Source organism: Geotrypetes seraphini, chromosome 1 (assembly GCF_902459505.1).
Source record: "Geotrypetes seraphini chromosome 1, aGeoSer1.1, whole genome shotgun sequence".
In the NCBI taxonomy this organism is placed as follows: Eukaryota; Metazoa; Chordata; class Amphibia; order Gymnophiona; family Dermophiidae; genus Geotrypetes; species Geotrypetes seraphini.
This window is the reverse complement of record NC_047084.1, coordinates 507,001,569-507,029,012: the sequence shown is the minus strand read 5'-3', so window position 1 is coordinate 507,029,012 and position 27,444 is coordinate 507,001,569. Positions and strand designations below refer to the sequence as shown.

The following is a 27,444-nucleotide window of genomic DNA, read 5'->3' as shown; positions in this document are numbered from 1 at the left end:
GGTGGAACAGGACAGAACCCAAGGTGGCTGGGGTTTTGCAGGCCAAAATATGGTAACCTTACCTTGAGGGAGTCTACAGGATGCCACCACTCCCCTAGCTGGATACTCCCTTACATTTTAAGAACTACCTTAATATAGGTAGCTCCTCCTTAATGGGAAATGATGGAAGGGGGAGTCAGGGTGACAGGAATCAGGAAGTAAAAAAGGGCAGGGCCAGAGCTAGGTCAGTGAGGCCCAGGGGAAAGAAGGAGAGAGAGGTGATTCCCACTTGCACCTTGACTACAACTCTTAGACACTCGGCTTGGCTGAGGTAAGCCAATCTTCCTTTAGTTGCCGAACACCTGAGTGTGTTCTGAGTTCTGACTGGGCCAGACTCTGTTCCCCGACTGAGGAAAACTGTTGAAAGACTGTGTTTGGAAGGGGCATAGCAGTCACAAGCCATGGTCCATGTTTTGGCTGTCAGCTACAGTCCCCTCTTAGAACTTTTTGAACAAGAGACTGTTCCATGTATGCCTGGCCCTGTGAAGAAACAGGGTACATGATTTTCCTTTCCTTTGAGTTAATAAAGAAGCTTCCATTACCTTTTGTGCTTGTGTCTGGCTGTTTGTGTACTGGCCCAGACCCAACCCCACTCATGCTGTTACAGTCTCCCTGTAGCTCTTTTGCTTCTTTTTATCCTGGGTTTCTCCCTACCTCTTCAGGCAGCCTTTCGGACAGCCCAGCCTCCTCCTGCTTCTTACTTACAAAAGCTCACTTTGTTTTCTTTGGGATGTACGTTCATTAACATGCATTCAGTTCATTATCAAGCCTTAAAATATGTTAATGTGCAGAGTATTCTCCAAAGGTAACTTGGACCATCTGTAATAGAAAATATTTGTTTAGAGGCAACAGGGAAGGCAAACTAAATCTGGAGGGAGCAAGCCAACAGGAACATAGCACCTTTCGAGATCTCATGAACAGGGGATCTGCTCTTAGATCCAGGAAATATAAGGAATGGGATACCAAGTCCCCAGGTGAATGTTTGGTAGCAGTACCAAACAAAGGTAAGAAATTGTGTGAGGGTTATAGGATAGGATTACCATATGACTCCAGGAAAAGGAGGACGGATTGAGACATCCGGGTTTTACTTCCAGTGAAAGCAATGGAAATAAAACCCGGATGTCTTAATCCGTTCTCCTTTTCCTGGAGCCATATGGTAACCCTACTATAAGATAGTATGTGCTCTAGAGCAGCACTACACAGTTTCCTAAGTAATAGGAAAACCCTGCCCCCTCCACCCTTTTGACCTCCACACTGATTTTCTTTTAAGATTGGGAAGGGGACAACTTTGGTGCCCCCCTGGCTGGGCCAGCACCTTGTGCTGGAACATAAACCACATATCCCTAGAATTGGCCCTGATCCCATGGCGTGGCCTCTGCCTTTCACTTGGTTATAAAAGGCACTACAAGAAAAGTCCCGAGAGCCTTTTATACACTATTCAATAGCATTATTCAACCAATTCTATATGGGAGTGAAGTGCAGGATACGAGAGAACTCCCAATAGAAATCCCCCTCCCAAACTTGCATTGTATAAAACATGCTCTGCATTCATAGAAACTGTCTCAACAATGGGCACAGAATAGGATGTTTCCCTTTACAAAATATTCGATAAAAATAATTAAATTCTGGCATCATCTCAGCAATACGTATACCCTCCTCCACCAAGCAAACTATTATAAAACATAAAGCTCTCCCAAAGACACTCAGAGCCTATGAAGCAAAGCTGCTATACAAAAATAGGACTGCAAATATTATACTAAATCCTCGAACATCAACACACTTCTTATTGGGAAAACAGAACAAGCCAAACACACATGCAGACCCTCACCAAATGCAGACTAAGGAAACAAAAAATTAGGAAAAGATATAGGGAAAGTCAAAATTCAGCTGGAAACCCCGAGAAGCCAGAGGAAAAACTCCATTGCTGAGCAAAATGCAAAGAAATAAGAAATGAACATTTCCATAGCTTATATATTGCAGGCACTGAAAACCTCTTAATTATGAGCTTTCCATTTCTCAGTCTCAGACCCAGTTTTGACCATTCCATTTGCCTTGTCTCTCACCTCTTCCCTTTGAGCCTCCTGGTTCCTCTGTTGTTCACTCACTCCTTAGTTTCTTATTTCCATCTTACGTCAAAATATTATTTCCAGACCTTATCCCTGCTCTAACCCCAGCTCATTCTCTGTAACTCACCTGCCCATGCCTCAAGCCCCTTTATTTTATCTCTTACTCATTGCCAACGTTCCCATTATCCCTTTTTCGGAACCCTGTCTAAAGCTCCCATCCTGCCCACTGCATCTTAGCCACGCAGGGAAGGCAATGGACAGGTCATGATTTTAGAAGCTCTGCCTCACTTCCACCCTGTATGGCTGTACTGCCCATACATAGCTCGCTATGGCCTTGCCCTTTTCATTTACTGTCCAGCAACTGCCACCTTCTCTTGTCCCTTTCACAAATATTTCAGATATAAGTTCCTCCATCCCTTTGTATCCCTCTACCTGAGAAGCATATATTGATCCACCCTGTGTCCTGTGTGTCTGGGGAGAGTGTGGTGCAGTGGTTAAAGCTTTAGTCTCAGCACCCTGAGGTTGTGGGTTCAAACCCATGCTGCTCCTTGTGACCCTGGGCAAGTCACTTAATCTCCCCATTACCCCAGGTACATTAGATAGATTGTGAGCCCACCAGGACAGACAGGGAATATGCTTGAGTACCTGAATAAATGCATGTAAACCGTTCTGAGCTCCCCTGGGAGAACAGTATAGAAAATTGAATAAATAGATTGCAAGCTCTTTTGAGCAGAGACCGTCTCTTATATTTTTAATGGACAGCGCTGCATGCATCTGGCAGTGCTATAGAAATAATAAATAGTAGTAGTAGTAGTAGAAGTAAGATTAAGAGGAAAAATTGACTTCACATGTTTCCTGTCTTGAAGATGGCTACAGATAGATCAGATTCTAGTCTGTCACCTAGATGCCAGCTTTTCATGACTTTGCTTCCGGTCTTTGTACTGAACTACAGCCTGTTCCCCATCTCACTGCCTGCTGGTGCTTTGAACCTCCTGCTAGATTTACGACCTTGCTTCTCCAAATGCAAGAAAAAGATCTGGGTGACATAGTGGACAATATGCTGAAATCTTCTGCCCAATATCACATAACATAAAATTTTATTTGTATACCGCAATAAACCGTGAAGTTCGATGTGGTTAACAGAAGTCAACTGAAAAATCATATATAAGAGTTGTGGATACAAGTAACGTAAGAGTACAAATAACAAACAATCATAGTAAGGTTGGAGTCGAATACAATAGAAGTAAGGTAATACAAGGTGAACCCAAGAAATGAACAGGGTTAGAGTCTCGGTACAGGTAGTAAGAGAAGAAACAGTCCGTACCTAGGGCTGTTCCTTGGTCTAGACCAGGGGTGTCAAAGTTGGTCCTCGAGGGCCACAATCCAGTTGAGTTTTCAGGATTTCCCCAATGAATATGCATAAGATCTATTGGAATGCACTGCTTTCATTGTATGCTAATAGATCTCATGCATATTCATTGAGGAAATCCTGAAAACCCGACAGATTGCGGCTCTTGAGGAAGGATTTTGACACCCCTGGTCTAGACTCTAGAGGAGCGTGAGAGACTCGCAAAGAGGGCGCAGGGTTTTGTGATTTACAAGGAATTTGTTGGACAAGTATGTTTTTAAACTTCGCCTGAAATACACGTATGAAGAAGAGGAACCTATAATGGGGAGTAATTCCCAGCTGTAGTGAGCTGCTTGATAGGATAGTAGTTTTGTCACATAAGCTTTCTTAGGTTTTATTTACAGGGAGAGGTAGGCGAAGATGGAGCGCAAAAGGCAGGTTGGAGAAGAAATCAAACATGATGCTAAAAATTATTAGAAAAGGGATGGTAAACAAGACTAAAGCCCTCCTTTACAAAGCTGTGCTAGCGTTTCATATAGCTTTCAATCCTTAACCCTACTCCTCTGCCCTCCAACCCAGCCAGCTGATTAACCATTCCCCTTAACTTGTCTGTCTTGCCTGTTTAGATTGTAAGCTCTTTTGAGCAGGGACTGTTTTCTTATTCTTTGTGACTCTATGCAGCGACGTGTGCGTCTGGTAGCGCTATAGAAATAATTAATAGTAGTGGTAGTACTGCGTTCAGTTCTGGTCTCCTTATCTCAAGAAAGATATAGCGGCACTAGAAAAGGTTCAAAGAAGAGCGACCAAGATGATAAAGGGCACCTCTCATATGAGAAAAGACTAAACAAGTTAGGGCTCTTCAGCTTGGAAAAGTGACGGCTGAGGGGAGATATGATTGAAGTCTACAAAATCCTGAGTGGTGTAGAATTGGTACAAATGGATCAATTTTTTACTGCATCAAGACTTATAAAGACTAGGGGACTCTCAATGAGGTTACAGGGAGATATTTTTAAAACCAAGAGGAGGAAATATTTTTCACTCAGAGAATAGTTAAGCTTTGGAACGTGTTGCCATTGGATGTGGTGAGAGAGGTTAATATAGCTGGTTTTAAAAAAGATTTGGGGAAAGCCCCAGCTTGCCCTGGATTAGTGGCTTGGAATGCTGCTACTATTTGGGTTTTTGCCAAGTACTTGTGACTTGGATTGGCCTCCATGAAGACGGGATACTGGGCTAGATGGACCATTGGTCTAACCCAGTAAGGCTATTCTTATGTTCTTATTGTTGCCCCTCTTTCTCTAGAATCCACTCTGCCTCTGACTTTCTCTCCGCTCCCCATCTGGTATATGCCTTTTTGGCAGCTGATATCTAGATGATCAACTGAAAAAAGGAGTGGCTGTTTTAGGTGAACACCATGCTTCTTGTAGGAAACGGATCACAGGGTTTGACCTCACAGCATGATAGAGCCATCCATGGATCCTTCAGTATCAACACAGTTCTATAACATTCTTTCTCATTCCCCTTAGAAAAACAGCTCTCTAATCAGATGGAAGCAATACCTAGAATCTTTGAATCACTGCTAAGTAAAACTTGAACTGGAACGAACGCAGGTCTCGGTTAGGGCACAGGTCTTCAACCTGGGGGCCGCCGTGTGAGCGGACTGCTGGGTGCGATGGAACACTGGTCTGACCCAGCAGCGGCAATTCTTATGTTCTTAAGTTGCCTACTGTAATTCTTGACTCCAGCTTTTTCCTGATCCTTCTTTGTTCCCAAGTATATCACTTCGGCAGGGTGTCAGTTGCTGAATTTGTTATCCAGTTCTGCACACTGCTGCCAAAAGCAGATTAAATTGAACAGGTTCCTTCTATATGCTTCTGTATGGCCTTATTTGAGAGCATTAAGAATGAACTAGCCTGCAAGGAGATACCTACAAATCTGGAATTATTTATTGCTCTTGCTAGTAAAATAATGTTCAGCTCAAAGAATAGCAGCGTGAAAGGGATCATTCACAATAGTTTGCTCCACTCGTTAATTCCTAAGTTCCAAGACAGCCATGCCCACCTCACAGAGCAAAAACGCAAACATTGTTTTACTTAATATCCCTGCACTGTGGCATTACATGCCATTTCAGGAATCATGGCCTGGAGCGACAGAATAATGGACCCCTCTAGGTGGAGAAAAGAGGAATACTGTGAAATGGAGCACCTCTGTCCACTCTAGGAAGCCAAGTCTCATGATTCCTGTTACTCTCTTCTGGAATACTTTCCTATATGTATATACATTTAGGGGCATTTTACAAACACTAAAATGTTTAAAAAAAAACAACAAAAAAAAACATACCCGGCATAAATTGGCGATTGGATGTCCTATTCGCCAGGACATCCAAGTGCTGATTTTCAAAACCATCTTTCTGGACATCTTGCGAGGCATCCTAGCCACTGTGCATCCAAAATTCAACAGGGACGTGTTGGAGGTGTGTTCTGGGTGGGCTTAAACTTGGACATCTTGCGATAATAATTGAACTTTTCTAAGACTTAGTTGTTCTAAGCTAGACCTGTTTTAAAAGCATCTTAGTGCCAAAAAGGTACCCAAACTGACCAGATGACCACTTGAGGGATTAAATTATGAGCCCCCCCCCCACTTCCCCAGTGATCACTAACCCCCTCCCACCCCATAAAGATCTAAATGAAGCAGTACATACTTGTCTCTAGAATAGCAGCACCTGGTATGGAAAAGGCTAGTAGAGCTGCCTGATGGGTAGGCTAGTGAACCATAGAGAGGAGGATCCAGGCCATAAACCACTCTAAACACTACATTTCTGGTGTAAAGTATGAGGTCACCAAAACCCTTCTTAAGGGCTATTGGGGTGGTAGACAGGTGGGTATAGTAGGTTTTGGGAGCGTTTTGGAGGGCTCAGCATAAATTATAAGGGGTATAAGGTGAGATGTACATCTGATCTGGCACCACCTCTAAGGTGCCCCATTGCTATGTTGGGATGTCTGTGTGGCCAGTCTATTACAATGCTGGCCCCTCCTACATCCAAATGATCTGGATTTGAATGTTTTGAACGTTGACATTTTTGTAGTCAAAAATGGTGAAAAAATTGGTTGGCCTAAGGTTGAATGTCCTGGCGGCCAAGACATCTATGTAGACAATTTAAAAAAAAAAAATTGGGGCATTTAGCGGTTTTGCTGGTTTCAAAAGGGCTATTTTTCCACCTCTGATTTTTGGACTTCTTACAGGAAACATCCAAAGTCAGACTTAGACATCCTATCGAAAATGCCCCTCTATGTATAGGTATACCCTCAGTGCTGTTACCAGGAGATTTCATAGATCCAGCCATAGCTCATAGCCTTAATATTTTACTTATCTTTGCCCTAATATTTTCCCTATCCAGTCCCTGAATGATAAACCCCTGTGCGAGGAGTTCACTGCCAATAAATGGTTTCCCTTATCTTAAAAGTGAAGAGTCATCACTCTGAACTCAGAACCCTACTAGAATCTTCTGCTTGCCCAATAGACTTAAGGCTCCTTTTACTAAGCTGTGCTAGCGGTTTTAGCGCGCGCTACATTGCCGCACACGCTAAACGCTAACACAGCATTGAGCTGGAATTAGTTTTTGGTGCATAGCGCGGGGTTAGCACAAGCGGCAATGTAGCGCACGCTAAACATGCTAGCGCACCTTAATAAAAGGAGCCCTTAGGATTTCCCAAGTTGGAAAAACAATCTTTCCATTTATATCACCTAAAGGGAAATTTCTGTAGTTCCCATTTTTTGCAGAAAACTGTTTCCATGTTGTTACCCACTACAGATTATAATGTACTGTATATTACACATCTCTTCTCCTGATAGTGAATATTCTTCAGAGGAGTCTATGACAATTGGTAGGAAGACAACTGACAGGGCGACAATTCATAGGATACGACAATTGGTGATTGCGAGAGGCCCGATTATGCTGCTCTTCGAGCAACACGCTGGATTTGTGCTTACAATGTATAGATGTGAAGTATTCCAACACCATCTAGTGGATTGATTTACCTATACCCCTGATGCAGGCTTCGGTGTTAAAGCCGAAACATTGGAACTCCTGTTCCTTAAAAGATACTGTACTTCTGTCTACTCGCAGACCCTGAACTTTTTTTTTTTTTCAGATCACCATGTAAGTTCTTCACACAAGTCTGGGAGAGAAGCTATTCCTACCTACGTCAGAGCAGAAATTTCTTATAAGGCCTTCTCTTCCTCCAAAACTGCCAAGAATATGCAAGACAGAAATTTTCAGTTTGATTTATCTTCAGGATAATTATCCATTCGTTTTGTCTTTGACTATGAATTATTCAAATTATTCAAGCCTATTGAAATCAATGGGGAAATTAATTTTGCACTCTAACACTGGGATTGTCCATCCAAATTAATCAGACCTGGCAAGCATTTGTCAAAGAAGCAACAGCACTTCATATCGAGTAGCATGAAGATCCATTGGAGCCAAAAGAGGGGCAAAGAGCACTAGCATTGGCATGAAGACTCCAAACCAACATCAGAGGGACAAAGTGACACTAACCCAAAGCATTGGCAGAGGGCAAAGCAGAACTGACATTGGCAGGAAGACCTTAAGATACTAGGACAGAGGTAAAGTAACACTGTGAGGGAAAATGGGTTGATGTCAGCATACTATGACACCAACATTCAAGCTTCTGCCTCGTGATCTCTCTTTTTCTTTCATGGGCAAAAATAAAGGTTAAGCATAGGGGAATTCCTCTGAGCAACTTACCAGTGACACAGATAAGTATTCCTGATATGTTTGCAGGATCGTGTGTTCCAGTGGAGTCAGGGAAGTCCATTACTGCTGTGATTGAAGAGGGAGCTTCAGCACACTTGAGGTTGAGGATTCCCTCTATCCCAATGGTCGTGTGCTCTCAAATATGCCATATTCTGCTGCAAAGCTTGGTGGAAGAGTTGGAGTAAACCCTAGAAGCAGTTTCCCAGGATTGTCTGCTAAGGAGATGGAGATTTTGGTAGTAGCTGGTGCTAACAAATGGCAGATTGTGCAGAGGACTCAGGTCTAGGGTGTCAGCAGGGTCTAGGGTGAACTCAATTGCCCTCAGAAAGGAAAGGAAGGCTGCTAAGAAGTCAGCAGCCTGTGAAAGTGAAGAGCTGTGTTCACTTCTGAGGGTGTACACCTTCTCAAACGTGGTTATCACATTAGAGTCCATATGACAGGAGAATGTTTCAGGGGAGCATACAGTGAGTCTGAAACTGGCGGCCTTGGAGATTTATCAGGAGGAGGGGAGTGCTCCAGGAAACTATAGAGAAGCTGGAATAGACAATAGTAAAACATGCTGGGAAGCTTTAGAAGGGCAACAGCAGTCAGTTAATCCTTAATGTTTAGTTCAAAATAGTGTCTTGATACTTTGGAAGTTGGAACACTGTGAAAACAGTTTGAAGAATTTGAACTTGGATTGCTCAACCCCTGTGTCTCTATTCTATCACCCATCACCTAGAGATTTGTTTAAAACATACCTATTACAAGATGGGCAAGTTACCAATGGAGGTTATTCTGCGTATAAACAAGATTTTCTGTATTTCCTTTAAGCATCAGGTGGCTCAAGGAGAAGGGAGAAATGTAAGCTTTATGGATCAAACTCAGGTACCTATGGACAGCTTGTACCTTACTTCTTATCTTGAGCAAGACAGAAGAGTTGTGGCCCTGAGACATCTCCTTTGCTGTTTAATCTGATAAAGATGTAGCAAAGACACTTTTCTTCAGAATCAAATATGATTAGTAATTCAATAAAGTGGGCACTAACATTTATGTAAAGGGAATGGGTCTTGATTTACTGCTTTTTCTGTGTGGTTTATACAATCAAAGTAGTATACAAGGGGCAATGAAGTATTAAGTGACCTACCCAGAGTCATTTGGACCTGCAATGGGAATTGAATTCACAACCTCAGGGTGCTAAGGAATCTGCTCTAACCATTAGGCCACTCCATCTGATTAGGCATATAAACATTTTGCATATTGGCTAAAACACTGCCTAACTGGAATTCTGTAAATATGTCCATATCTTATATAGCATGTATTTTACATGTAAGTGTTCATGTAGGTAGAGCCTGGGCAGAGCATGGCCAGGACTCAACTGCACATAACTTACAGAATATTATAAGTCTTGTGTGTATCTCTAGCCTTTAGGCTCAAGCACTTACACCAGCTCTATGGCTGATATAAGCACTTGTGATCAGTGATATAGCAAGGGTAGGAGGTGCCCGGGGCAGTGGTACCCTCCTCTCCGCCCTTCCATTCCTTCTAGTGATTGGCTGGCCTGGAACAACCTCTCCGACATCAGAATTGACGTTGGAAAGAAGACTTCTTGTCGGTGATTAGCAGCAGCAGCTGGGAGGTAAGATTGCAGGCGAGGATCGGGGGAAAGGAAGGAGAGAGGCACTTTTTTTCCCGTGGCAGGGAGGGAAGGATGTAGGTAGGCAAGCTGGCTGGCTTTAGCGTGGCAGGGAGGGAGGGAGATAGGTAGGCAGGCAGGCTGGCTGGCTTTGGGGGGGGTGGACAAAATCTGGAAGGTATTGGGGGGTTCATAAGAAGGAGGCACTGGGGGCACTAAGGACATGGGAAGGAGGCACTGGGGGCACCATGGACACATGAAGGAGGCACTGGGGGCACCATAGACACAGGACGGAGGCACTGAGGGCACTATGGACATGGGAGGAGGCACTAAGGACACGGGAATGAGGCACTGGGGGCACTAAGAACACAGGACGGGGGCACTGGGGGCATTATGGACACAGGACGGGGCACTGGGGCATTATAGACACAGGATGGGAGCACTGGGGGCACTATGGACACAGGATGGGGGCACTGGGGGCACTATGGACACAGGATGAAGGCACTGGGAGCACTAAAGACACAGGATGGAGGCACTGGGGGCACTAAGGACATGATAAGGAGGCACGGGGGCACTAAGGACACAGGATAGAGGCACAGGGAGCACTATGGACACAGGACGGAGGCACAGGGAGCACTATGGACAGAGGACGGAGGCACTGGGGGCACTAAGGACACAGGACGGGGGCACTGGGGGCACTAAGGATACGGCAAGGAGGCACTGGAGGCACTAAGGACATGGGAAGGAAGGAGGGAGGGAATAGAAAGGGACAATTGTTGGGCCTGAGTGCAGAAAGAAAGAAATAAAAGAAAGAATACACAGTCAATTAATAGATATCCCCTTTTGATGAAAAAAATAAATGGTCACGTTACTTCTGACTTACTGTCTCTGCAGCAGAGTCAGCAGCCGCGCTGAGGTGCAGGAAGGTCCCGTGATGACTCGTCTGCCGGCTCTGCTCCGGAAGAATTAAGTTACGTCGGAGGGAGTGGACCCAACAGACGCAATCATTGCGGGACTTTGCCACAACTCCCTGCGTCTGCCAGGTCCACCCCCTCCGACGTAACTTCTTCCGGAGCAGAGCCAGCAGACGAGTCATCGCTGGACCTTCAAGCATGCGGCTGCTGAGTCCGCTCCAGAGCAAGTACGTCGGAGTGGGGTGGACTGGCAGGCGGAAGCTACAGTCATCGTGGGACCTTGCTCCACGAAGGGAGAGAAAGGAGCAGGATTGCTGGAATAGAAGAGTGGTAAGAAAGGGGGCATGATGGTGATGCTGATGGAATTGATGTACAGAGAAAGGGGAGAGACATAAGGGGGAAGGATATTGGAGGGAAAGAAAGAGGACAGATGCTGATTGAAGAGGGGTGGATGGCAAGAGATATTTTTAACATTGTATTAAAGTTTAACTAACCTGTTATTTGTATTATCTTTTTTTTTTTGTAAATCGCTTAGTAAATTTAAATAAGCGATTCAACAAATCTAAAATAAACTTGAAACTTGATAGGGCAGGCATTGGATGGTAGTGTGGAGCCTATGCAGGATGGAAGTGCAGATGGGAGAGATAAGGGAGCAAATGCAGGAAAGAAATGGAAGGAGAGAAAGAGGGGAGCAGACGCTGGATGGAAGTGGACAGAGAGAGAAGAAGGTACTAGATGGAAGGGTTGGAGAAAGAGGGTACATGATGGAAGGAGGGGATAAATAAAAGGAGGGCACATGATGAGGAGAAAAGGATTGAGTTAGGGAAACACTGGAGGGATGAGGGAAAGAGGTGGAAAGTAAAAAAGGACATTGATGAGAGGGTAGTAAGAACATAATCTAGACAGATGCAGAAAATAAATTGAAAAGGAAAATGAGGTAAAAAAGGGAAAGGGATTGCAGAGGAGAGGTGTGGGAGAGAGAAGGAGAGGAGAGAGATGCCAGAACAATGGGGGTGAAAGGAGAGATGGAAGGGGGAGGCATACAGTTTCTGGAAGGGGCATAGAAGGAGAGAAGATGCCATATAGGGGAAGAGAGACGGCAGACAGTGGATGGAAGGAAGAGAGTTATAAGAAGATGAGGAAAGCAGAAACCACAGAAGACAAAGGTAGAAAAAAATTTTCTATTTATTTATTGCTTCAGGAGACATGTGTCACTGTTTCTGTGGTGCACTGTATGCAGAGTCCAGCTTTTTACTAGTTCAATTTAACCTTTGTCTATGTATTTCTATTTTATCCCTCCTTTTACGAAACTGTGGAGCGTTTTTTAGCGCCAGCCGTGGTGGTAGCAGCTCTGATGCTCAGAATTCTATGAGTGTCAGAGCTGTTATCACCGTGGCTAAAATCCACACTACAGTTTTGTAAAAGAGGGAGGGGTTAGATTGTGATGACATATTCCATACTAGGCGAAGGTGTTGTGTGTGTTCGAAAGACATGTTTTTTTGTTAGGATTGATGTGTACTAGTCTGGCTTGTTTAATTTTACAATGGGTGTATTGATGTTGTACTGCTCACTGCAGTATTAAGATGCTGCCTTTTCCTAGGTACTCATGTGTGACATGTGGCTTGTTATTAAAAATCATGTTTTTCGTACAGATGGGGAGATGTCAAAAAATGATGGGCCCCGGGTGTCAGATATGCTAGGTACGCCACTGAGTTGCTCACACTGGCGAAGATTCAAAGAGATACAGTGGTGGGAAAGGGAGGGCATGAGCATGTTGGGGGGGCGGAGAAGTTCTAGTGCCTCCACCAAGACAGCACCCGGGGTGGTCTGAACCCACTGCTCCCCCCTTACTATGCTACTGCCTATGATAAATTACAAGCACATATATTACTGTTACACTAGTATCCTAAAAAGGAAAATAGACACCTTCTGCACCATAGACACTCTTAAGGCATCTAAATATAGACACACAGTTTTAGAGTTACTCAGGCTAATATTCAAAGCGATATAAGTGGGCAAGAGAGGTTTCTGCCCACTTAAATTGCTTGGGGCTGCCCAACCAATATTCAATGGCACCTAATCAAGTACTACTCTTGAATATCAGCTCTGACCGGCCACATTTAAAATGGGCAGGCAGTATAAAGGGTGGATTTGGGGAGGAGCCAGTAGCTATACAGGTGTCAGTAATATTCAAACTGGACAAATTTCACTTGATTAACTATGCAGACCCTGGCTGAATATTTCTGGGACTCGTATATCATTTCACAAAGTTCACGCCTTCCAATTCCTCTCTCTTCAAATATTGCCAACATCTCCATAACTTCCTGTTCTGCCTCTCACCTGCCCACTTCCAACATGGCCGATGAGTGCTGATATTCAGCAGGACTGTCCAGTTAATTGCCAATGAATTTCGGAGACTAGGCAAGCACAAGTGATTCAAATGGGCAGATTTTCTTCCTGTTTAAATCTCTTTAAATATCTCCGTTAAGATTCTAGAATCACATGGTATCATGATAATTGCAGAGATACTTCCATATACGTATCTCCTTTCTAAGTACGTGTTCAAATTTGCCCAAAGTTATGGAAGCACATGTTATCAACTTGGGCTACCATTAAGACATGTTATTTTACTGTTAAATTCCATTAGTAGTAACCAGAACTCACTGCATAAAATGGAACCTCTGCTAAAATAACATGTTAGTGTCAGATAATAGGGTGGAGGAGAGGGAGGGAACATGTTAGGTATTTGGGGAACATAGGGAGACTCAAGAGAGTTGTTGGACATGGAGGGAGGGGAATCAAAGGTGCATGAAGGGCATATGCTGGATTGAGGGATTGTAAAAGGAGGTTTTGGACATGAGGACATAGGGAGATGGAGGGAAGATGTTGGATATAAAGGGAAATGGGCAGAAGTAAGTCATGAGGAGAGATGGGAAGAAAGTGCAGAGAGTGGCTGTTGGGAGATAGAGATGATATAGAGAGATGGAAGATAGGGGGTACAGTGAGGGCATATTAAGATGGAGGGGAGATGCTGGACATGAGAGAGACATAAGGAGATGTTGAACACAGAGGCTTAGGGAGATGGGACATATAGATGGAGGGGAGATGTTGTATATGGGGAAGCATAAGGAGATAAGAACATAAGAACATTGAAGAAACAGAAATGGAGGTGAAATGTTGGGCACAGGGACAGAGGAAAATGGACAGGATATGCTGGACATTGAGAGGAATAGGGAAAGAGTACTGATGGTGGTCACAGGAGGTGGAAATTGAGAGACAGAGGAGATGCTGCACATGGGAGGTGGGTATTAAGAGAGATGAGATGCTGGACTCAGGGGGCATAGGGAGAGTTAAGGCATATACTAGATATAAAAGGAGAGAAAGAAGAAGGCAGATACTGGACACAGGCAAGATATACAGAGAGAGAGGGGAGAAAGAGAAGCATGTGGGACACAGAGGAGAAAGGGAGGGAGATGCTGAGTAGAGTATGATAAAGCAAATAGGATTCTAGTCAATAAGAGCATAACTGAATCCCGGTGATTCCATGAGACCCTGTTCCAGACACTTCCCCTAGGCCAAAGGCAATTCTAGAAGCTATTTACCTGAAGAAACAAGGGGACAGTAAAGAAAGAGCATATAATTCCCAAGTCCCTGAAAAAGTATAGGTGAGAATGAATTGCCCAAGGAGGAGGAAAAGCTGATCTGGGAATCTCAGAACGAGGAAATTGATAGCCCTATGGAAGAGGAAGCAGAGGAGCAGGAAGATATGAAAATAAGCCAGAAACCTTGAGGGCACCCAAGGGAAAGGGGGAGAAAGTTGTGAGGAGCATTCTGTGTGGGTGGTGACTTTCTCCCTTACACACAGGGGGAAAATTATAAAACCAACGCCTAAACTTAAGTGCTGGTAGGCTCCCTACCAACGCCTAAATTAACTGAAAAACACCATTAGAAACTGCAAAAAAACAGCAAGGCATTAGAATCACACATACGTAGGCAAATTAGGTTGCTGAATACCAAAGTAGGTGTGGCCAATGCTAGAAATGCTGTTAGGCGGACTAAAGTGCCTACATAGGCATGACTCACGCAAAGGCGCCTGAAATGTAGGTTTGGAAAACCGTGGCCTACATTTCAACCGCCTTATCTTTACCAGGGAAATCCTGAAACTAGACTGCAGCTTGCCATCAGCTGATCGCAGCATGGAAATCCCCGATCAGCTGAGCCAGCAGGACTCGCCGAAACTGAAGCTTCAGGAAGTCCTGCCGGCTCAGTTGATCGTGGGAAATTAAGACCGTAAGAATAGCTTTACTGGGTCAGACCAAAGGGTCATCAAGCCAAGTAGCCCGATCTCATGGTGGCCAACCCGCGAGAATGGGCTACTGGGCTTGATGGACCCTGCTGCAATCAGCTCAGCTGGCTATGGCAGGCAGAAGACACCCCACCCTCCCAATTGGCAGGAGAAATGCCACTCCCTCCTGCCTGAATGCCCCCCCCCCCACGACACTTCCCATACTTTTACTGGAAGACCGGCAAGAAGGATGCCCACTCCCTCTTCCCGGTCTTCCAGTAAAGGTATGGGGGTTATTGGGAGGGGAGTGTTCAGGCTGGATGGAGTGGGCATCCCTCCTGCTGATTTCAGGTGTGGGGGTTATGAGGGGGTGTCTTCAGGCAGGAGGGAGTGGGCATCTCTCCTGCTAATTTTGGGTGTAGGGGAGTTGTGGGGGTTGCTAGGCAGGAGGGAGTAGGCATCCTTCCTGCCAATTTCATATGTGTGTGTGGGGGGGGGGTGTCTTCAGGCAGGAGGGAGTGAGTATCCCTGCTGCCCATTTTGGGTGTGTATGGGGGTGTCTTCAGGCAGGAGGGAGTGGGCATCTCTCCTGCCAATTTTAGGTGTAGGGGAGTTGTTGTGGGGGTTGTTAGGCAGGAGGGAGTAGGCATCCCTCCTGCCAATTTCATATGTGTGTGTGGGGGGGGAGAGTCTTCAGGCAGGAGGGAGTTTGCATCCCTCCTGCCAATTGGGGGGGGGAGTCTTCTGCCCGCTGCAACCAGCTGATTTGATCCAGGGGAATTTCCCCTGATCACTGAGTCACTGGCTTTGAATATCTGGGGCTAATTCAGCATGTGTTAGCCTCCAAAATTTATGTGGCCCTGACTGATATTCAGCAGGATCCGCATAAGACACTTATGCAGGCCCTGGCAGAATATCAGCTGAAACACATAAGCATATGGATCCTCCCCCCCCCACTGGAAGCAACAAAAGACCCCTCTGGATCCCCCTGCTTTCCCTCCATCCTTGGAATTGCAAACCCTTCCCCTTGATGTCAGTGGGATTTCCTGCCTGTTTGCCTGGTGGTCCAGTGAGATAAATGGGTAGGAGGAGAAATGCCCACTTGCTCCTTTCCGCTGTGGCAGCTAGACACTGCAGCCATATTTGGGCGACATTGCTCCTGCCCATTTCCTCACTGGAGCACAAGGCAAATGGTCAGATAAACCCATTGACATTGGGGGAGGAGCTTGCTTTTCCAGGAGTGGGGGATGGGGAGGCAGAGAGGTCTAGGGTGATCTTTTGTTGGGGGGGAGCAGGTATCAGAAGGGGGAACCTTGGAAGATTTTCAGGAATCGCAGAGTGATGGATCTTGCTGTGCTTCCGGGTAGGAGGGAATGAGGAGGATCAGGGGTTGGGGGCCGGATGTTCCAGGGTGGATTGACAAGGAGGGGGAATAGCACAACATAAAGCGAGGACCCGGAAATTAACCAGGCAAGGCCGATATTCAAACTGGTGCCCAGGTGACTTTACCGCATAAAGGGCTTCTTTTACAATGTCATGCGGCAAACACTCTGACATCCATTAATTCCCTATAGATGTTGGAGCGATTACCGCAGCAGCAGTCGCTAGTGTGGCTTTGTAAAAGGGGGGGAAAGCAGGGATAGCCTTTTCTCTGTCCTAACTTTATGTAGTTTCTCGGATGGTTAGTAGACTAAAAATCTCTGCTAACCAGCTAGGTGACCACACCGTCCTAATGCCACCCCTGGACCACCCACAATCTAGCTGTTTTCAGCATGGGCAGATAGAGGGGTTATTCAGCAGAAGCACTGCCCAATTAAGTGCCACTGAATATCCTTGGTTAGCCCTGAACAAGCAATTTAAATGGCCAGGAGCCTACTGTAAATCATTTTGAAAATCGAGCCCAAGGAGGCCTGAAGGCGCAAGAGACAGAAAGTGAGCCAGGATGGGGCAAAAAGGGGGCGGGAAGAAAGCGTGAGAGTGAGGGAACAGAGGAGAGGGAATGCTAGAATGTAGGACAAAGCTATCAAAGGGAGAGAGGCGCAAGAGGAGGAAAGACTACATAAGCCTCTTAATGGAAACAGGTTGCAATTTTGTAAGCAAAAGCATTTAAAGTAGGGGGAAAAAAACATTGCCCTAGCCTTGGTGCTTTGAGACATATTAGCATTTGGAAATGAGCTCTACCTTCCCGGGAACTGCTTGAGTGTTCACTGACATCTCCATGGTTGAGCAGAAACCTAAAAACTGTCTGGATGTTCAATTCTTATTCTAAAGAATTATTAAAAAAAAAAAAAAAAAAGATTTTGAAAATTCCCTCACTTCAAAGGCCATTGCACTTTTCTATTGAACTGACCTAAAAGAAATGTACAAAGCTTTCATTTGTGTATTTTCCAAGAAGAGCCATGTCTGAGCTGATAATGAAATGCGCTCCTGACTGCAGGAAATGCTGATGGTGGGGGGGGGGGGGGGGCCTTATTTATCTTGTAACTAACATTTGTTAACCGGGGATTAGCAGTAGATCAGCATCTTGTAATTACGGTGGCTGTTCCATTCCTGGCTATCTGCATGAGGCCAGTGAGTCGCAAAATTACAGACTGGCCACCCTGGAGCACAAAGATTAAATCAGCCACATCCCCCCTCCCCCCAGGCATCACATTTGGATGATTATCCCAAAATAAGACATTCTAGCAAAAAAAAAAAAAAAAAGGGAGAAGTTTATGCTCCCAACCCCAGAGCCACTTTCAGCCCCTTGTTGTTGCTTCTAGGTCAATAAAACCTGGGTGGCCTGGACACAAGGTTTTCCATTCTAGCAGATTAGGAAGCAGCTCCTAGGACAGCCTTTTTTTTAAAAAAATATCTGCCATCCTCAAAGCCTTTCATATATTTCCAAATACAGTGAGGCAAAAAGTTGCATCTCAGCAGACCGGACAAGCATACTGCTTTGGAAAAAGCAACTTTCTTTCTCCTATTTTTGAAAGCAAACCAGAGATATGGATATAGGAGATAATTTTTATATGGAAGATGCCGAAAGTTAGGTAGGTTCCTCATGCATAAATGCTGCTATTCTGGCTCTTTACACACGTAACTGACAATATGTATGTGCATATCTTCAATAGTATGGACTATTGTTTACGTGGGTAGGGTCTGGACACTTACAAGGGTAATATACAGAATATTGTAAGTGACACACCTGTCTCCTACGTATGAGCATTTATGCCATTTCTATGGCTTCTATAAGTGCTTAAGCCCAAGCTCATACACATCTAAAACCGGTTGTGCTAGTATTCAAAATCTACTAACAATTCCATCCATAAGAATTGTTTTATGATATGACCCGCAACTCCATCTTCTCTGTCACGGCCCCCACATTATGGAACGCTCTCCCATCAGATATTAGACTTGAAAATTCCCTTGACAAATTTAAGTCCAAACTAAAATGCTACCTGTACAAAGACGCATTTGAGTCATAGATAGGATAATTCATCTATCATTAACCCCAGGCTCAAATACCTAATTTTAACCAGACCTTATATATAGGTCACAACCTCCTTTAGCCTCTTTTTAGGCTTAGCCATATTTATAAAATATTCTTCATCATCCTCCTGATGTTGTTTTTTTCCTTTTACTTTCCTCAAAGATTGTAGTTCACCCCTCTTCCCTTTTGTATCGCTAATTAGTTGTGTACATGCATTGTATGTTTATGTGTACAAATTGTTTTATTTTTGTCTCCTAATTTTAAGTTGTCATACGCATTGAAGTATTTGATATTGCGTGTACAGCAAACTTTTAATAAACTTGAACTTGAAAAGACTTTTCTATGTAGGGATGCTTATCATACCTAAGAAAGGATGCTTTACACAGCCAACATGATCAGCTTTAGTAATGAATAAGAACCGCTTTACAGAGGCGACCTCCCCCCCTCTTATGTTCTTTCCACTCCCACTTACCTCCCTTTTAATTTTTTCTTTTACCTCAATGTATTTTTTATCATCCTTCCCTTTGATTCCTATCGTATCAGTGTACCTTGTCTCGTCTGTTTATCTTCTTTTAGCCATAGAACATTTCCCTTTACTTTTATTTTGAATTATATTTTATCCTTTTAAATTTAGTATTGTAAACCGTCTGGGTATACTTTGATAGACGGTATATCAAATATAAAATAAACTTGGAAACTTGGATTGTATTAAAGAAAGTAAGTGCCTACTTTTCTTTCTAGAATAGGCTCCAGATAGGTACCTCTTTACAAAACTGCGCCCATAAAGTTTAATTTTAGTCAAGCAAATTTAAAAAAAAGAAGAAAATGGCTCAACTGCTACCTTTAGAAAAGAAGAGGGATTCAAAGTACAAATCACATAGGGCCTTCAAGTTCCAGGTAATCCTGCTGTACCCAGAACTTGAAGGCCCTTTATGCTTTATTTGTGTTTCAACTGCTACCCTTGCAAGACAGACATAAATATAGAATCGAACCCCTCCACCCTCATGTAGTTACAGCATTAATCCTAAATGTCCTATATGATGAATTCGGGATTCCCCTTTGCTGCTAACTCACTGAGCAAGTCATATGTTTTTCACATGTGTTTGCAGGACCCCATTAACAAGAAGGTGTTTTGTCTTCATCTTGCTTTCCTAACCAACATTACAAAAATGGAGAAGTAGAAGCTTCCAACGTAATGCCAAGTAGGAATATGCCATAGTCTTCTTGCATTTCATTATTTTCGCTAATCCTCTTTTTTGTAAGCTTGAAAAAGCCTTTTGTAATGTGGGCAAGGTCTGGGAGTGGGAGAGTTTAGCATTATGACATCAGCAAGGTATGAACTCAAACAAGGCTGGGCCTATGGCTGAGCTTAGGGCATAAATGGTGAAAGCACTTGTGGGGCTTTCATGTAGGAATCCTTGTGCAGAAGTTACCATGTGTGCAAGCACTTTACACCCAATGTATAATATGTAGGCACAAAGGAACCCACAGCCACTATTCCTTCGAAGCTGAGCTGGCATCTTCCAACTGCATTGCTGCCAATATGGGATGGTGCTTCAATATGGTGACCCGTCAAAAGTGCGCCAGACTTTGGCACACTGACAATCCTGCGGCAACATTTGCGCACAGGACATATGCGCACCGCCGTTTCCGCTGTTTTTAAGCCTTTCCATTAGTGCTGTGAGGGGTATGATGGGGAAACCCCCACTACATTTACAAGTCCTCGCACTCACGTTGGGAGGAGGGTGTGGGGGGAACCTCCCCACTACACTGAAAACTCCCGTTTTCCTTTCCGTTTTCACTGTTCGGGAGTTTTCTGTATATTTGGGGTGTTCCCCCACCAAGCCCCCCCCCAACGGGAGCGCGAGGACTTGTAAATGTAGTGGGGGGTTCCCCCACACACCCTCACAGAACTAACAAAAAGCCTTAAAAATGGCGGCACGCATATGTCCTGCGAGCAAATGTCGCTATGGGATTGTCAGAGCGCCAAAGTCTGGCGCACTTTTGACGGTGTACCTTCAATATTAGTATGTTTTCAGTCACTAGAGCAGTGTCTCTCAAACTTTTTATTTTTTTAGCTTCAGCACACTAAACAGACCAAATGTTTTTTTCTGTGGCACATTATAATTTAAATTATAAAATTGCAAAACCAACAAAAAAATTAAATTTGAGAGTTATTTCTTTAAGCTATGTATGGGTAATTGTAACAACGGTTAGACTAGCCCCCTCCTTTCCAAAGCCGCACTAGCGTTTTTAGCACAGGCCACTTCGGTAACAGATCTGAGGCTCATAGAATTCCATGCATTTTATTCTTATAGCTGGATATTCAGTGCTGACATCTAGCTGGGTACCAGCACTGAATATCAAGGGAGTTAGTAGCCTGCTAGGAGTTACCTGGGTACCACTTATATTCAATGGTGGTACCTGGAAAGGTACTCAGTTAATTTAGGACAGCGTTTTTGTCTGCTAAACACTGTACTTCATATGAAGCAGCTCCGAGAATTTGGAATGAATTACAAATAGACATCAGAGGTTGCTCTTACCTGAGGTTTTGGAAAATGATTACGATCTGGCTTTTTGAGAAATTAAACATTTATAATTCTGAGGGTTCTTTTACTAAGCTGCGGTAGGCACTAGCACGTGTTTACCACAGGACATATTCTAGTATGAAGAGAAGCTAGCCAGGGAAGCAAGAAATTTCAAACCATTCTTCAGATATGTTAAAGGGAAGCAGCCGGCTAGAGAGGAAGTGGGACCGCTGGACGACGGAGACAGGAAGGGAGTGGTGAAGGAGGAGAAGGTAGTGGCAGAAAGGCTTAACATGTTCTTCTCGTCTGTATTTACAAACGAAAACATGTCCAACATGCCGGAACCTGAACAATTCTTCAACGGAAGTCAGGCAGAAAAATTAACATCCATAGAACTGAGCCATGAGGACGTTCGTAGGCAGATAGAAAAACTAAAAACTGACACATCCCCGGGTCCGAATGGCATACATCCAAGGGTTCTGAAGGAATTAAAGGATGAGATAGCGGAACTACTGCAGCAAATTTGCAACTTATCCCTGAAAACAGGCGAGATCCCGGAAAATTGGAAGATAGCCGACGTTACGCCCATCTTTAAAAAGGGATCAAGAGGTGACCCGGGAAACTACAGGCCGGTGAGCCTGACTTCGGTTCCGGGGAAAATGGCAGAAGCACTGATAAAAGAAAACATCGATCAACATTTTGAAAAACATGAACTTCTGATAACCAGCCAGCATGGTTTCTGCAAGGGAAGATCGTGCCTAACGAACTTATTGCACTTCTTCGAAGGGATCAACAAACGGATGGACAAAGGAGACCCCATAGACATCATATATCTGGATTTCCAAAAAGCCTTTGACAAGGTGCCCCATGAACGTCTACTCCGGAAACTGAAGAACCATGGGGTGGAAGGAGACGTACATAGATGGATCAGAAACTGGTTGGAGGGTAGAAAACAAAGGGTAGGAGTGAAGGGTCACTACTCCGACTGGAGGAGGGTCACGAGTGGTGTCCCGCAGGGCTCGGTGCTCGGGCCGCTGCTATTTAATATCTTCATAAATGATCTAGAAACAGGGACGAAGTGCGAGATAATAAAATTTGCGGACGACACCAAATTATTTAATGGAGCTCGGACTACAGAGGACTGCGAAAAGTTGCAAAGGGACTTAAACAAATTAGAAAAATGGGCGGCGAAATGGCAGATGAAGTTCAACATTGAGAAATGTAAAGTATTACATGTGGGGAGCAGAAACTCGGGGTACAACTATAAAATGGGAGGGATGTTATTGAATAAGAGTACCCAGGAAAGGGACTTGGGGGTAATGGTGGACATGACAATGAAACCGTCGGCACAGTGTGCAGCGGCCGCTAAGAGAGCGAATAGAATGCTTGGTATAATCAAAAAGGGTATTACAGCCAGAACGAAAGAAGTTATCCTGCCGTTGTATCGGGCGATGGTGCGCCCGCATTTGGAGTACTGCGTCCAATATTGGTCGCCGTATCTTAAGAAGGATATGGCATTAGTCGAGAGAGTTCAAAGGAGAGCAACACATCTGATAATAGGTATGGAAAACCTGTCATATTCTGAGAGATTGGAGAAGCTGGGTCTCTTTTCCCTGGAGAAGAGAAGACTTAGAGGGGATATGATAGAGACTTACAAGATCATGAAGGGCATAGAGAGAGTAGAGAGGGACAGATTCTTCAAACTTTCGAAAAATAAGAGAACAAGAGGGCATTCGGAAAAGTTGAAAGGGGACAGATTCAAAACAAATGCTAGGAAGTTCTTCTTTACCCAACGTGTGGTGGACACCTGGAATGCGCTTCCAGAGGACGTTATAAGGCAGAGTACGGTACTGGGGTTCAAGAAAGGATTGGACAAATTCCTACTGGAAATGGGAATAGAGGGGTACAGATAGAAGATTACTGCACAGGTCCTGGACCTGTTGGGCCGCCGCGTGAGCGGACTGCTGGGCACGATGGACCTCGGGTCTGACCCAGCAGAGGCATTTCTTATGTTCTTATGTTCTTATAGTGTCTTGTGGTAACATGCACTTGAACACCCTATAATAAAATTTTTCTGATAGAGGCATATATGAGGGCAGGGTAGGTAGGCATAACAGCATAAACCAGTTAGCACTACTTGGGGTATTACTGTGTGCTACTTGATTTAATGCACTGCACTGCATGCGTCTAGCAGCGCTATAGAAATAATACTTAGTAGGAGTGTAGGATGAATGTGGGGGCCCTTACCACCTACAAAATAGGAGGAGATAGGGACTCGCACTAATGGCAACACGCCAATAGCGAAATTAGTACATGGTCAATAATTTGGAAAATGGAAGAATCGGCCTTTTTGCCAGCTGCGGGAAAAGTGGCCATAGCTTACGGGAAAGAACCGCGTAAGTGGGGCACCAAAGTCACTTTTTGCCGTGATTTAGTAAAAGAACCTCTAAGTGCACCATAATTTTTAATTTAATTTTGATGTTTGGTTGATCTCTTTTGGGGGGTTTTATGTTTTGTTTTGGAGTTTTTTTTAAAGCTTTATTTATTGTATTTGATGATATTTTGTAATTATGTATAAAAATTAGGCCTTCTTTTATCAAGCTACATTAGGGGTTTTTTTTTATCGTGGGTCGCTGTGGTAAAAGCTCCGACGCTCATAAGAATTCTGTGAGCGCTGGAGCTTTTACTGCAGCGGCCTACGATAAAAATCCCTAACGCACCTTGTTTTTAAAGAATTCTGCACATCACTTTAACCCTTACTGGATTGATATGTAGCAGTGTATACAAAGCTGTATAAATTAAAGTAAAACTAAAATCAGAAAACTTAACAAGTAACATTGTGAATTAACATGACAATGGCTGAAGCAATCAGACTAGGAGATATTCCAGGCTGGTATGCATGAGAAATAAAGAAAAGATAGCCCCCCTCCAACCCCCCATTCTTCCTGCTTCCTTCCTTTAGGCACTTGTCTGACTGAATGCTGTTGGTTAACTTTACATACTGATTGAGCAAACAAAGTTGGGCTTGTTATAATCCATAGCATTCCAAACTGAGCCTGCTAATTGTAAGTACAGTGTATTCAGCTAATAATCTAGCCTTTCAGCTTTATGGAGAGGTGGGGGTGCCTTCTTCATTTAAAAAAAAACCCAACACAGACACAAAGATTGGAAAGTGAAATAACATGCATTTTCATTGCTTCCTTGCAAGCCTGTGCAAGGCATTTGTGATTCATTCAAAATAAATTTTAGTCAACAAGTGACTCTGGTTTACTCTTGAATAGGTGCCTGGTTTGCTTGCGCAGTCTCCTATCAAACAGTGTATGGACATGGGAAGAATATTGCTTTTTTTCTTACCATAAAAAAAGACCACACACATGCTCCAATGTGGAATAAGTATTTGACCTAATTCAGAAACAGAGATATGCTCTATTTTCTTATACTTCCAGGAATTGCCTAAATGACTACAGTAATAAATTACAGTCAGGGGAAGTATTAATATACTACTCTGTATACATTAACGCACATTATTGCACAAGAAACAAACCCTTCCCAGAGGAAAGAAGGTTCTAGAACCGGGAGACAAGATAATAAGTTCCAAGGAGGTAAACTCAGGAGCAGTTTTTAAGCCTTTCCATTATTGCTGTGAGAGGTATGGGGGGAACCCCCCACTACATTTACAAGTCCGAGGCTCCCGTTGGGAGGAGGGTGTGGGGGGGAACCTCCCCACTACACTGAAAACTCCCGTTTTCCTTTCCGTTTTTGCTGTTCGGGAGTTTTCAGTGTATTTGGGGTGTTCCCCCACCAAGCCCCCCCCCCAACGGGAGCGCGAGGACTTGTAAATGTAGTGGGGGGGTTCCCCCACACTCCTTCACAGCACTAACAAAAAGCGTTAAAAATGGTGGCACACACAAATGTCCTGCGCACAAATGTCGCCATGTGTTTATCAGGTGGGTTGTGCACCATCTGTGCTCACACTGACCCAATGGAAATAGTTCAGGCTGGATCTCAGAAGGTGATGTGAAGTGGTAGGGTTGCTATGGCACCATGGGCCCCCAGCAGTAGTCCTAATTGGGAACCCCTCCATATCAAGGGCAGCCCTTCCTCCCTACTGACACCATTCATAATGGAGCAGTGAAAGCAGCATAGGGTCCACAGTCTCTAAATGTGCAGCACTGTCTGTCTCTTTGGACCCCTCCTCCTCCCTCTGTCTCAGTGCTTTCTATGCAAAGGAGGGGAGCTGTGAGGACATGCAATGCTGCAAATATTTAGGCACCTTGTGCCTCTGCTGCTGACACTGCTCTGTTTTGTAATTCTTTATTAATTTTCAAAACTTATAAAAAGTGCAAATAACAGCACTAATATTCTTACAAATACTAAAACAAATTACCCTTCTCCCTCCCATGTTTTCCTCCCACCCTATATGGATGTGTGTGAAAATCCAATTAAATCTAGGAACTAATCATTTTTGCATTTGACAAATGCCTCCAATGGACCCCATATTTCTTTAAACCTCTTACTGTTTCCCATTTGTTTCCATTTCATCCTTTCATCCCTATAATACAAACAAAGTGTTTCCCATCTAAAAGAAAAGTTTAACCTATCACAATTTTTCCAGTTCCTAGTTATCAATTGCATGGCCACCCCCGTCATAATAATAATAAAGTCTACTTTTATGTGCGTCCATTGGACTCTTAAGTTTCAACAATGTCCTAAATAAAACCATGTCACATAAGACAATGGAATAGAGCCACCTAATGTCATATTGATTTTGCCCCAAATTGACTTCCAAAAATTGAGTATCAATGGACAATAAAATAGCAAATGATCCAGTGTCCCTACTTCAAGTTGACAGTGCCAGCATCTATTAGACTTTGAATTATCCAACTTTTGTAAACGAACTGGGTTCAAAATATTCTATATAACAAAAAAAACAAGTTTGTCTCATAGATGCTGATGCTGTACATCAGTGATTCCCAACCCTGTCCTGGAGGAACACCAGGCCAATCGGGTTTTCAGGCTAGCCCTAATGAATATGCATGAGAGAGATTTGCATATGATGGAAGTGATAGGCATGCAAATTTGCTTCATGCATATTCATTAGGGCTAGCCTGAAAACCCAATTGGCCTGGTGTTCCTCAAGGACAGGGTTGGGAACCACTGCTGTACATCTTATTTTCCAAGTCCAAATCCGTGGCCATTGCATAGCAGAAATATGCTGTTTTGTTTCTATATTCCAAATATTTTTTAAGCTTGTTTTTAGGTTTATTATTCAAATAATTCAGATATTAATTTATATCACTTGGCAGCCTGATGTCCTTGAAAATCTGTCCTTGAAAACCCGGCAGACTATACTGATTTGTTATTTTGCGCCAGTCAGGGAACCCCTTCTGAATGGCCTGTTTCAACTGCAACCTTTTATAACCTTGAGATTTTGAAATATCGAATGATTGTTGTAACTCCAATAAAGAAACCATTTTTCCATTCAAAATTTCATCATTTAAAGTTCGTTAGCCTGCCTGTAACCAATGTTTCCATAGGATTTTAGACTTGCTGATTTGTATCTTGGAGTTTAACCATAGGGATTGACATTTAGGGCTCCTTTTACTAAGCTGCGGTAGCGTTTTTAGCACGCGCTGAAGATTAGCGCACGCTAACCCCCAGCGTGGAAAAACTAATGCCAGCTCTATGGAGGCGTTAGTGTCTAGCTCACGCAGCATTGTAGTGCGTGCTAAGCGCATGCTAAAACCGCTAGCGCGGCTTAGTAAAAGGAGCCCTTGGTTTGCTGTGTCAGAATAGGAGTTAAAGAGCCAATAAACTTTAACGTGATCTATGTTGAATGAAAAATAATATTGTCCTTATATATTCTAGGAAGCTTGATACTCAATATATGGTTAAGACGAAGTGGGGCCATAAGATGACTTTCCAGAATCAACCAATCCTGTAGATTGTCCATGAGTTCAGGAAGGATCCAATACATACCCTGACATAAAATAAAAGCTTGATGATATCTGTAAAAATCTGGAAAATTTACCCCTCCCGCCAACTGAGATTTTTGCAGAGATACTAAGGCTATTCTAGCAGTTTTACCAAGCCAAATAAATTTTGTAATAATCCCATTTAATTATTTATAAAAAGAACTCTGTTACCAAATGAGTAAGTTACCAGTTTATTTTCAAACTACAGGCAAAATCATCATTTTGATGGTTTGGACTCTCCCCCACCAAGAAAGATGTAATGGATTCCAATGCTCACACATTTCTTTGACTTTCAACAATAAGGATTTTTCATTTACTATAATTGTATCTTCCATTGTCTTTTGAATCATTAAACCTAAGTATTTAATTCCCTCTTCCTTCCAAAGGAACGGGAATAGATCAAGTAATCCTTTTATACAATGCAGAGA

At 43.6% G+C, this 27,444-nt stretch overlaps 1 long non-coding RNA gene across 1 annotated transcript; it reads left to right on the top strand.

The window, feature by feature from the left end:
* The first annotated feature begins 233 nt into the window (after window positions 1-233).
* On the top strand, window positions 234-27,039 carry LOC117368583. The gene is made up of 4 exons (XR_004540971.1): window positions 234-310; window positions 19,623-19,715; window positions 24,004-24,106; window positions 26,910-27,039. It is a non-coding gene; the product is annotated as an uncharacterized LOC117368583 (long non-coding RNA).
* The last annotated feature ends 405 nt before the right edge of the window (window positions 27,040-27,444 follow it).